The following is a 10,622-nucleotide window of genomic DNA, read 5'->3' on the forward strand; positions in this document are numbered from 1 at the left end:
CACGTGTATTGATGAAAGCTCAGGGTTGGATGTGCAGGGTCTGAAGAGGTCTGAGTCAAACTCTTCAATATTAGTCACATGACTAACTTGTAAAGTATAGAACTAGCTATCTATAATAACTAATTACCTAATATATGAGGCGTCAGGTACTACATATTAGTCATAAAATAGGTCCCAATTGCCTTCATTTTCCCCAAAAGCGACGTCTATAAATATTAAGCTCCTTTTTCTTTATGGGCTCGCATTAAGGACAAATTTTATCAAAATCGGTAAGGCTTGTCTAATTTTGAAGAAAATTCAAGCTCAGGGTTGGATGTGCAGGGTCTGAAGAGGTCTGAGTCAAACTTTTCAATATCAGTCACATGACTAACTTGTAAAGTATAGAACTAGCTATAATAACTAATTACCTAAGATATGAGGCGTCAGGTGTGTACTACATATTAGTCATAAAATAGGTCCCTTGCCTTCATTTTCCCCAAAAGCGACGTCTATTATCTAATATTAAGCTCCTTTTTCTTTATGGGCTCGCATTAAGGACAAATTTTATCAAAATCGGTAAGGCTTGTCTAATTTTGAAGAAAATTCAGTATTCTGAACGCGCGTTCTCCCTTTCGCGTTCAACCTTTGTATTACCCAGGCCCCTTCCTCTGATCTCTGACATTGTTTCCGCGCCTGGACAAGATCTGAACCCGTGTGATTTGTGCTCAGGAAGCTTCCTACACGCTTTTACCTTATATGTACCTGTAACAGAAACAAATAAAACCCGACCGACGATGAAAAAGAAAGAAAAAAAAAAAAATCTTGCCGTGAACATCACACGCCTTACGAAGGTATGACTTTCCTGGTATCTGAAATGCACAACTTTCCTTACCCATATACGTAAAATCGACCACTTTCCGTATTTAAAATCGATTAAATCATTGGAACTCTGAATACCTCTCTGACTCTTCTCTTTGGAGTAACTAATAGAAAACATAGTACCTAAGTAACTCTCTTAGTTTTCTCTTAGGGCCAACTTACTTCCTTCACTATTTGGACTAAGTCTTGAACTGTTTTCTCTTTTGAATCTTAGTACTAATCCCCTAATTTTCTCTTTGGACCAACTCTTTGAACCAACTCCGTCTTTTTTCATTAATCGATGTTATTCGAATCTTTACCCAAGAATAACATGAGTCTATTATTGAGTTGTATCCCTATTAGTATCGATAGAGAAATGGGCGGGATCTCATTCTACTTTACGATGATGTTAATAGTCATTATCGTAACAGGGAGATAAGCGGAGAGTTTAGGTAATAGGGAAAATAGATTAGATATTTTAGTCGAGAGAGGCATTACATCAAGTTGAATAATACTTAGGAAGTGCACATACGTGAAATATTTGTTTTGGTCGGGTTGGAACGGTTGTAGCGTTGGTCCTAACGTAATATTTGGTACTATTTTATCTTTTAACACTACTAACTTACTATTATTATCATTATGTTTCTCCCAGCGTAATATCAACGACCAATGTACATAATTAAGATAATAACGGTCTTTGCCTCTGAAAAGTCAGCAATTAATTACGTATACCTAAATAGTCAAACCTCTAGACAGATAGATTTAATGTCTGGGTGTTTTATCTCTTTTATAGTGGCAAAGTCTAACAGGTTCATGTTAAAGCGTTGAAAGTGTTTATTGAAGTCAAAATACTAAACTAATCGAACTTACAGCAAAGGTCTCAAGCAAAACCCCTATGGATGTGTGGCGAAACCTTCCGATTCTCCAAATTCTGGGAGTTCCCGTTTCGTCCGCCTACAAATTGGGGGGGGGCCTCCAATCCGCCTGACTAAAGACATCACAATATTCAAAACGTGGTGTTTCCCCGTTTGGGAATAACTCATAACTTGGAACAAGATAGAGAGATCTTATTACCGCTGTGATGATCCAAACCAGTAATTAAGACCTGAGACCGAACCATTTACTTAACTGGAAGACACCAAACCTCTCTCTCTCTCGTTAGACCACCTGGCTGGTTGTGGCAAGGTTGAGTGGCAGAGTGTACATACAACCTAATGCTCTCAATACTATATCAAATTTATGGGAGCCTCTTCAATCCCTGTTGGTTGATGTTACACTAACTTGTCTTACGGTCAATTCGTTTCTGTTTGTACTTACACTTTGATTCGCACAAGTTCTTACTTTTCCAAAATTTCTGTAAATCTCGAAACGGTTTGTCCGATTCCAAGTTTCAACGAAATTTGGAAAACACGTGAAGCACATAAAGTTTTAGGCCCGATTTGGCCTTTGGAGACGCTTTAGGGCTCCTTTTCTGAGTTGTACAAATCACTGAACATCTATACAAAGTGATACCTAGAACTAGGAAGTTTTTTTAAGGTATCAGTCTATTAGTCTCTCATATTGAGAGGCAACAGTGTTACTCAATATGGTACGAAATTTGGAAAACACGTGAAGCACATCAAGTTTTAGGCCCGATTTGGCCTTTGGAGACGCTTTAGGGCTCCTTTTCTGAGTTGTACAAATCACTGAACATCTATACAAAGTGATACCTAGAACTAGGAAGTTTTTTTAAGGTATCAGTCTATTAGTCTCTCATATTGAGAGGCAACAGTGTTCGTAGATTCGTAGAAGCTTAACCCGTCCTTTGGGGCTGACCAGCCCCTACACCTAAGCCTCAGTTTGGGCTTTTTGTGTTACTCAATATGGCAAACACAAAAAGCTCACTCCGAGGTTTAGGTGTTGGGGCAAACAACCCTGGAGGATGGGTTAAGCTAATACGAATCTACTCAATATGAACGACATGGCTGCTCAGGAACGTAATAGCAATTCATTATGAACGACGCGACGGGCAGTGGGGACACAAAGTGTTAAGTATTGGATTAAACTCACTTGGGTTAAGTATCCTCTTGTTTTCGTACTGAAGAGGATCCGAAATGGTTCCAATATGCGCCTGTGTTCCAATAGCCGACGGTCAGTAACTTATTGGAAATTAAACGCATCTCGGATACGTTAGCGTTATCCTGGGTATTTTGAATTCATATTAGAAGTTCAAGGCAAAAAGGGCTGAGCTCTTTGGAATATCGTGTTTTAAGATCAATTTTATGGCAATTTGAAAAAATTTCCTTTAAGAATGTCGAAGTTTGGTGAAATTTGATAGATGGCTGCTCATAAGCCACGCGCTGAGCTCTTCTATCTCCTGGACTACTTGGGCCACCTTATTAACAGATGACCGCGACCTTGTATATCTCATAAGATGAACACACACGCTCTAATGTGAATCACAGAGGAATTGAGCGACATTCATTCTAAATCGTGTTTACTGGGTGGTACTAGCGTTGAAGGTTGAAGGACCCACTCGTAAAATTTGTAGCTAAAACCAAATGTCAGCCCAAAGCAATCACCCTAGTTAGGGCTGATTGAGAGGCTGACGAAAAACGCCAATTCCGTCTGTACACGGGAAAAGGCGAAGAAAACAGAAGAAAAAGAAGAATAGCGTTGATATGTAAACTGGAATAGAATACCTTGTTTATCCTGCTCGAATGACACTAAAGAGTCCCTCTACTCCCGCAGTCTAAACATGGGTTTATGCATTTTATGAATTCAAGAGTGCATTAAATGTTTACAGCAAAGGACCCTGCTTAAGAAGGATTTATCGTACAACTCATAGGTCATACCTAGTGTTTTAGTGAACTGTATAAATCAGAAAATGGGAGTGTCCGAAAAGCCCAATGGGGTTCAAGATTCAATGAACGAATGCTCTTTATGTGTAGATTCTACACTGTAGAACACGTTTGCCAAATTTCATCAAAACCGAACTAACCGTTTGGAAGTTATGGACGTTATGGTGGAACTAAAACACAGATTATCAGGTATTTGACTGTCTGTGTATTTGTGTACTCGTATGTCTGTTTGTTTTACCATAACTCTCGAACGGTTTGTCCGATTTTGATGAAATTTGGCAACCAGGTTAAGGTTACCGACCTAAAGGACATTCACTAAATTAATTTTGAGATCGATCGGGCCCATGAGGTCCCGAGTTCTGCATTTCACTGAACATGAACCACACTGAATATCTACGACTACATGAGTCACCCAGTAACTCTAATGAATTTGAAATCAAAATGTTTCGAATGTTTCAGTAATTTATTTGATAGCCTCCTCACTTCCCCAAGTTTACCGGTACTTGTACCATTCTCAAACCCTGTTGGAAATGGTCTTCTTTATGAATATTTTGGACAATTTTCTTCTTCTTACGAGTATGTTTCTTCTGCTGCTGCTTCTTTCTTCTTCGTTTTCTTCTTCTTCTTTCTTCTTCTTTCTTCTTCTTTCTTCTTCGTTTTCTTCTTCTTCTTCTTCTTCTTCTTCTACTTCTTGCTCTTCTTTCTTCTTCTTCTACTTCTTCCTCTTCTTTCTTCTTCTTACCTCTTTATTTCTCCCCCTGTTTCTTCTGCTCCTCTTTGATATTTTAAATAATTATTCAGAAACTGGTTCATACAGGTCCTAACATGCTTCTATGTTTTGATTTGAATAACACAATAGTAGGACCTCATACTTGTACAATTTTTTCGTCGATCATTATTTTGTCGTCGTTTGGAAGGCGTAAGGTCTTAAAACGTTTCTTTGGAAGAGGCAGATTACTGGAAGTAAGAAATACGATGTTTCGCCTTTAGACGACCGAAATTTACACAGCTTGTTAGAGATCTTCATGTTCAGGATTTGGGTTTTGTTGGGGATTTTTTGGACTTTGGGATTGAGTTTAGGATTTAATGGGCATGTTTTTCTGTTCAGATAATGTTCCTCATTACAGGTTGTTATTGGGACAGGAATTTATCGGTAGGTTTTTACATGGGATAATCGATAATGTATGGTGGGACATTTTTTAATTGTGGGAATGTGGTTTCTGTATTTGACCACAAATTAATGTGAAACTTTTTACTTTGCATTACACTATACTTATGGAACCTGGTAGTCACAATGTAGGTACCTGCAATTTGAAATTAGTCTTGTCCCTCTTCGCTTTTTTCTCTACTTTCTCCTTCGTCTTGTCTCCTTCTTCTGGTTCTTCTCTCTCTCCTTCTACTTCTGCTCATTTTTCCTTCGTTTCTCTTCATCCCCGTTATTCTTGTTGTTTTGATCCTCCTTTTTCTCCTCCCTCTTCTAGAATTCTTCTTCCTCCTCCTCTTTAGAAGTCGTTCGTTCTTCTTATCTCTCTCTCTCTCTCTTAGGAGCCTTTGTTATTCTCAAAAAAACTAATTTTTGTTCTATTTCAGTCGGCGTTGGAATCGCGAGCAGAAGATCGGCTCCCCAGTGTTCGGCTATATGCCACAAGGGGGTAGCACTGTCAAGACCCCCGCTATAGGCGGACCTCCCTATCAGGTGTCACTGGAGGATAGACTGAGGTGGGCCCAAATAGCCGACGCCATGGCCCATGCCAACCATTATGCGGTGAGTAGAATAGAATAGAATAGAATAGATGCCGGGTCTAGCTGGGGGACAATAAACAGGGAGGAGACCAGCCTGAATTCCCCTTGCTAAAGGAAAAGCAAAGTTTGAGTGCGAAGGGCATCCACTGAAACTGAAGAGGAAGTGAGTAGAAATTGATATTGTAGTTAGATAGTTAGATTTCAGCCCAAAGCAATCACCCTAGACAGGGCTGATTGAGAGGCTGACGAAAAACGCCGACCCCGTCTGTACACGGGAAAAGGCGAAGAAAAAGAATAGGAATCACAGTTTTATTTTTTTTACACTTGATTTATTTTGGGAAAACTACTTGGCGGGGTGTTTCTTATCCCACGAAGTCATATTTTTTTGGTGGGATCTCATAACTTTTTGCAAGTTGATCAAACCAACTTTTGAAATTATCACTCCCTCAGTTAAAACCGACATTATAAAAAGAAAATCAGTATTAATAATAAGATTAATAATGCCAGCCTAGTTAGCTTAGTTGGTAGTGCGTCTGCCTTGTAAGCGCTAGGCCGCGGGTTCGATTCCCGCCCGGGGCGGATTTTATCCTGATGGGATAATGTTCGTTCTCGGAACGGCTGGGTTTCTTCTATCCTGTGTTCCTTCTCTCTTCGATTTCGGGAGGGTAAGACCATAGCAGTTACAGTTCCCTCTGTCAAACCTCTTAAAAAAAAAAAAAAAAAAAAATGTGGTCCCAATTTTGGAGCCAGTAAAATTAGCACTGATGAAGAACAATTTCATCAGAAACAACGCAACGTCGAGAAACATTTCTGAAACCCTCCAAGATATTGATGAACATTTTCTAGACATGGAAAATTAGACATCCGAAGAAATTCCCATCCAATCTCCACACATCTTCAAAACATAATACACTCGAGAAATTCATGATGATAATATCCAGGGAAGTCATAATAATAGTAGTAATAATAATACACTCATGAAAGTCATGATAATAATACACTCATGAAAGTCATGATAATAATACACTCATGACTGCCATGATTAATTAAAATTGACGTACAATACGAGTAGGTAGTATCCGAGAATCCTAGGGACTTATACAAGTGAACAATTACCGGGACAATATCTTACGAGACAATACCGGGATTATTGTAGAAAAGGGAGTAGAGGCTTGTAGAAAAGGGTGCAAGGGGTTAGAGGAAAGGGTACAGGGGCTTGCAGAAAAGGGTGCAGGAGCTTACAGAAAAGGGTGCAGGAGCTTACAGAAAAGGGTGCAGGGGCTTGCAGAAAAGGGTGCAGGAGCTTACAGAAAAGGGTGCAGGAGCTTACAGAAAAGGGTGCAGGAGCTTACAGAAAAGGGTGCAGGGGATTGCAGAAAAAGATGCGGGGGCTTGGAGAAAAGGGTACAAGGGCTTGCACAAAAGGGTACAGAGGCTTGCAGAAAAGGGTACAAGGGCTTGAATTCAATTCAATCAATTCAATTCAATAAAGCATTTATTTTGTACAAATGTACGTTTGCTTGCAGAAAAGGGTGCAGGGACTTGCAGAAAAAGTTGCGGGGGCTTGCAGAAAAGGGTACAGCTTTCAGGGGTAAAGGATGCAGTGTTTTAGGATAAATGAGCAAAGGGTGCATGGCATTATGCAGGATTTTGGGACTGGGATTGGTGACTAGGGGTGTTTATTTGGAAAATGCCTTTGGTTTTAATTAAAACTAATTGAGATAGAAGCATATTGGATTGGAGTATGTAGAAGACATTTTCTTCTACCTGACTAAACATTTCCAATGTGTATCAGAATTAAGGACGTGAAGTCAGGTATTGTGTAGGTACCCCAGTGGAGATCATTGTGTAGAACACACTCAGAAAAAGGACCTTCCTGCCCCCCCCCCCCCCCCCCCAGGTAAGCTTCTGACCAAACACGGATCATTCAATGTCACCAAAATTTCCCTCTCAAGGGAGCGAACGACCAAGGGAGGGAATTTTTTACCCCTGCTTGTAATATCCCTATTCATTCTTTTCATCCTTTTTATTTTTTATTGAGATTGGAGAACGACGCGACGAGGAGAAGGAGGTAATAGGAGAACAGGAGGAGAAGGAGGAGGTAGAAAAAAAAAACAAAACAGGAAATTAGCTTTACGTAGGTAACGGAACGGAACGAGAAAACAAGGAAAAATAGAAGGCTCATAAATTTCTATTAGGAAAATAGACACATCGGGGAGTAGACAGGAAGGGGAGGGGACAAGAGAAGAGGGGAGGGCAGGGTGGGATATTGGAAGGTAATGATTTTAGTGCTAGGATAGTGGGCGGGAAGAGAGGTGCGAAGAGAGAACTTATTGTAGGAGTATACAAAGAACAGGAGGAGAGGAACGAAAGGCGGTAGAAAGGATATTAGGAGGGTAGGAACAGAAAGAGGTAAAAATAATAGGAGGCTAGCAAAAGAGGTAGAGAAAGTAGGAGTAGGAGGTAGAATAGTAGGAGCCTAGGACAGACAGGAGGTAGAGAGTGGATGAAAATAGAGCTGGAAAATTATCGAGAGAGTGCAGCGTGTCTACAATCTACATAATACATAATAATAGGGGCTCAAAATGAAGAATAGACTAGAATAGAATAGAATGGAACTTTTTTTCCCCATAACCTTTTGTTTCAACCCATCCAGGCTTTTTAATGTTAAAAAGTAGGTACCTAGCTAATGCAAAAGTGTAGTAGGTAATAGAGGTACCTCATTTCTCAATATGTTAATTACGTACGTACCTATCTCGATCTCTAATAGGTACCTATCTATCTGCCTACTGTTCTTGCAGTCTAAACAAGTTTTCATGCTATTGTGTTTCCACACTTTTTGCTTCATTTAGTACACCTTCCACTTTTTTTTTTTTTTTTTTTTTTTTCCTGTTTCCACACTTTTTGCTTCATTTAGTACACCTTCCACTTTTTTTTTTTTTTTTTTTTTTGCCACACATAGGTATTGAATTTCCGTAAAAAATATACTGGGACCAGAAATCATGGTTTTGTGTCACCCTCTCAACATGGATCCACAATTTCAGCTCTTGATGCGTAAATTGGACTTACTGAAGATCATTTTCAAGTTCTTTGTCACTGTGGGTCTTAGTCTCAGTGCCTTACCTGTAACAAAAGAACAACACAGTAATCATCATCACACAGTTTTTTTTTCTTTTTTTTTTTTAAAAAAAAAAAAAGGTTTGACAGAGGGAACTGTAACTGCTATGGTCTTATTGTCCCGAAATAGTGATGGGACTCGAGTGAGATTTTTCAACTCGATTATTTTCTACTCGATTATTTTCCAACTCGAGTTGTAACTCGAGTGGAAACTCATCAGCTGAATACTTCCCAATAAGGCCAACACAAGAACAATAGAAAATAAACCCGAATGTGGGTACTGTAACTGCTAAGGTCTTATAGTCCCGAAAGCAAAGAGAGAAGGAAGAATGGATAAGAGACAGCCAACCGTTTCGAGAACGAACCTTATCTGTTAAAGATAAAATCCGCCCCGGGTGGGAACTGAACCTGCGGCCTAGCGCTTGCAAGGCAGACGACACGCTACCTCCCAAGTTAACTAGGCTGGCAGGACAAATTAAATCCAAAAGCATTGAGACAGACGTCATTCATTAAACTGTTGGAATATGATGCTTTCCTGAGTTTCCTGTCTGTCACCAAAGTCCTGATCCACCCTGTAAGATAATAATCATCAAACACAAAAAAGAAAGAGCAAAAGAGAGAGAGAGAAAGCGGAGATGAAGCCTTTAATGACATTTTAAAATTTTGTAATTCTGAGAGCGAGAGAGAGAACATTTTCCGCTCTTCATAATAAGAGGGAAAGAGAGGGAGGGAGGAAGAGGGAGAGAGAGACAAGAAAAAGAGGGAGAGAGACAACAGCTTGTTTAAAATATGTTCTGAGGCTCAGCACAGACTGATGAAATTTTGTACTTAGAGAGAGAGAGAGAGTTTCTATACTTAGTAGAAATTTCTAATATTATTTTTGAGATGTTCCTAAATAAAATCTGACATAATTAAAGTTCCAACTGTTCCAGGGTCTAAGGTTCGATTCTGGGGCGAACCTTATCCCTAAACAGATAAGTTTCGTTCTCAGAACGACTGGGCTTTGGCCTATCCTGTCCCCTTTCTCTCTTCGATTTCGGGACGATAAGACCTCCGCTCTTATACTTCCCTTTATCAGAACGAATTACATGTTTTAGGATCTAACTCATAACTCGCTCATTTAGGTAGAATAGAATATACCCTGCTTAGCTTATTCTGCCAGAATGAGACTGAAAAGTCCATTTACTCCCGCAGTCTAAACAAGGTCTTATGTATTTGGTACAAAATAGGTGTTTTTTGTGTCCTACTAAGTTTCTGTGTCTGGTATACCGAGGTATCTATGTACCTAGTTTCTTTCTAACTTACGCTAGGTACGTAGGTATGTGGTTTGTTTTCATTTTCAATAAAGGTCTTAATTTTCAATATGGTTGGATAGGTGTTACAGTTTTCAATAAAGAGTTTTCTCTCTTGAAAGCACAATAATGTAGGTATAGGTACCTTCCTGCCTATAAACCATTATACCTAACCTTTTCTATTCAACTATTCTCAACTGAGGCTAGAATGCCATCATCATACTCTTCACCGTCTCTCTCTTTCTCTCTCTCTCTCTCTCTTTCTCTCTTCTCTATTATCGTAAGTATACTTATTACCTTCTATTTGGACAATAGGAAAGAGAAAGAGGATAAGAGTGGGAGAGAGAGGGAGGGAGGGTGAGAGGGGAAGAGGGGGGGAGAAGAGAGAAATAAAAAATGATGACCAGTAAAGTGAAAAGCAGAAAATGGGGATCGTAAAAATAGAACGATTGAGAAGAGAGAGAGAGAGAGGGAGTGAAAGGAGGGAGGGAGAGAGAGAGATACTGATTAGATAGCAAGGGACCATATGGGGCGTGTGCCATTCTGCTTTATATACAGGGTGATTACTTTGTCTTTTTTTTACCACCCAAATAAATATGTAGGTTTTCAGGAAAGTTTTTCCCAGGAAGAAGGTAGATAGAAAGAAGATTATTTTTTTAGCCCATTTAAACAATTGACTATCTATATGATTTGTGTACCTAATTATAGTCAAATAATTGAAGGAAATAATAATAAAAAAAAATGCTCCCAATTGAAAAACAGCTCCCAGGGCTAACTCAGTACCTATATCTAG

At 39.4% G+C, this 10,622-nt stretch overlaps 1 long non-coding RNA gene across 2 annotated transcripts; it reads left to right on the plus strand.

The window, feature by feature from the left end:
* Positions 1-1,318: 1,318 nt before the first annotated feature.
* Positions 1,319-2,188, plus strand: LOC113470424. 2 transcript variants are annotated; one of them, XR_003393481.1, is made up of 2 exons: positions 1,319-1,430; positions 1,631-2,188. It is a non-coding gene; the product is annotated as an uncharacterized LOC113470424 (long non-coding RNA). The 2 variants fall into 2 exon arrangements; XR_003393482.1 differs by having other exon boundaries at positions 1,319-1,420.
* The last annotated feature ends 8,434 nt before the right edge of the window (positions 2,189-10,622 follow it).

The sequence above is a fragment of the Diaphorina citri genome, unplaced genomic scaffold (genome assembly GCF_000475195.1).
Source record: "Diaphorina citri unplaced genomic scaffold, Diaci psyllid genome assembly version 1.1 scaffold1571, whole genome shotgun sequence".
In the NCBI taxonomy this organism is placed as follows: Eukaryota; Metazoa; Arthropoda; class Insecta; order Hemiptera; family Psyllidae; genus Diaphorina; species Diaphorina citri.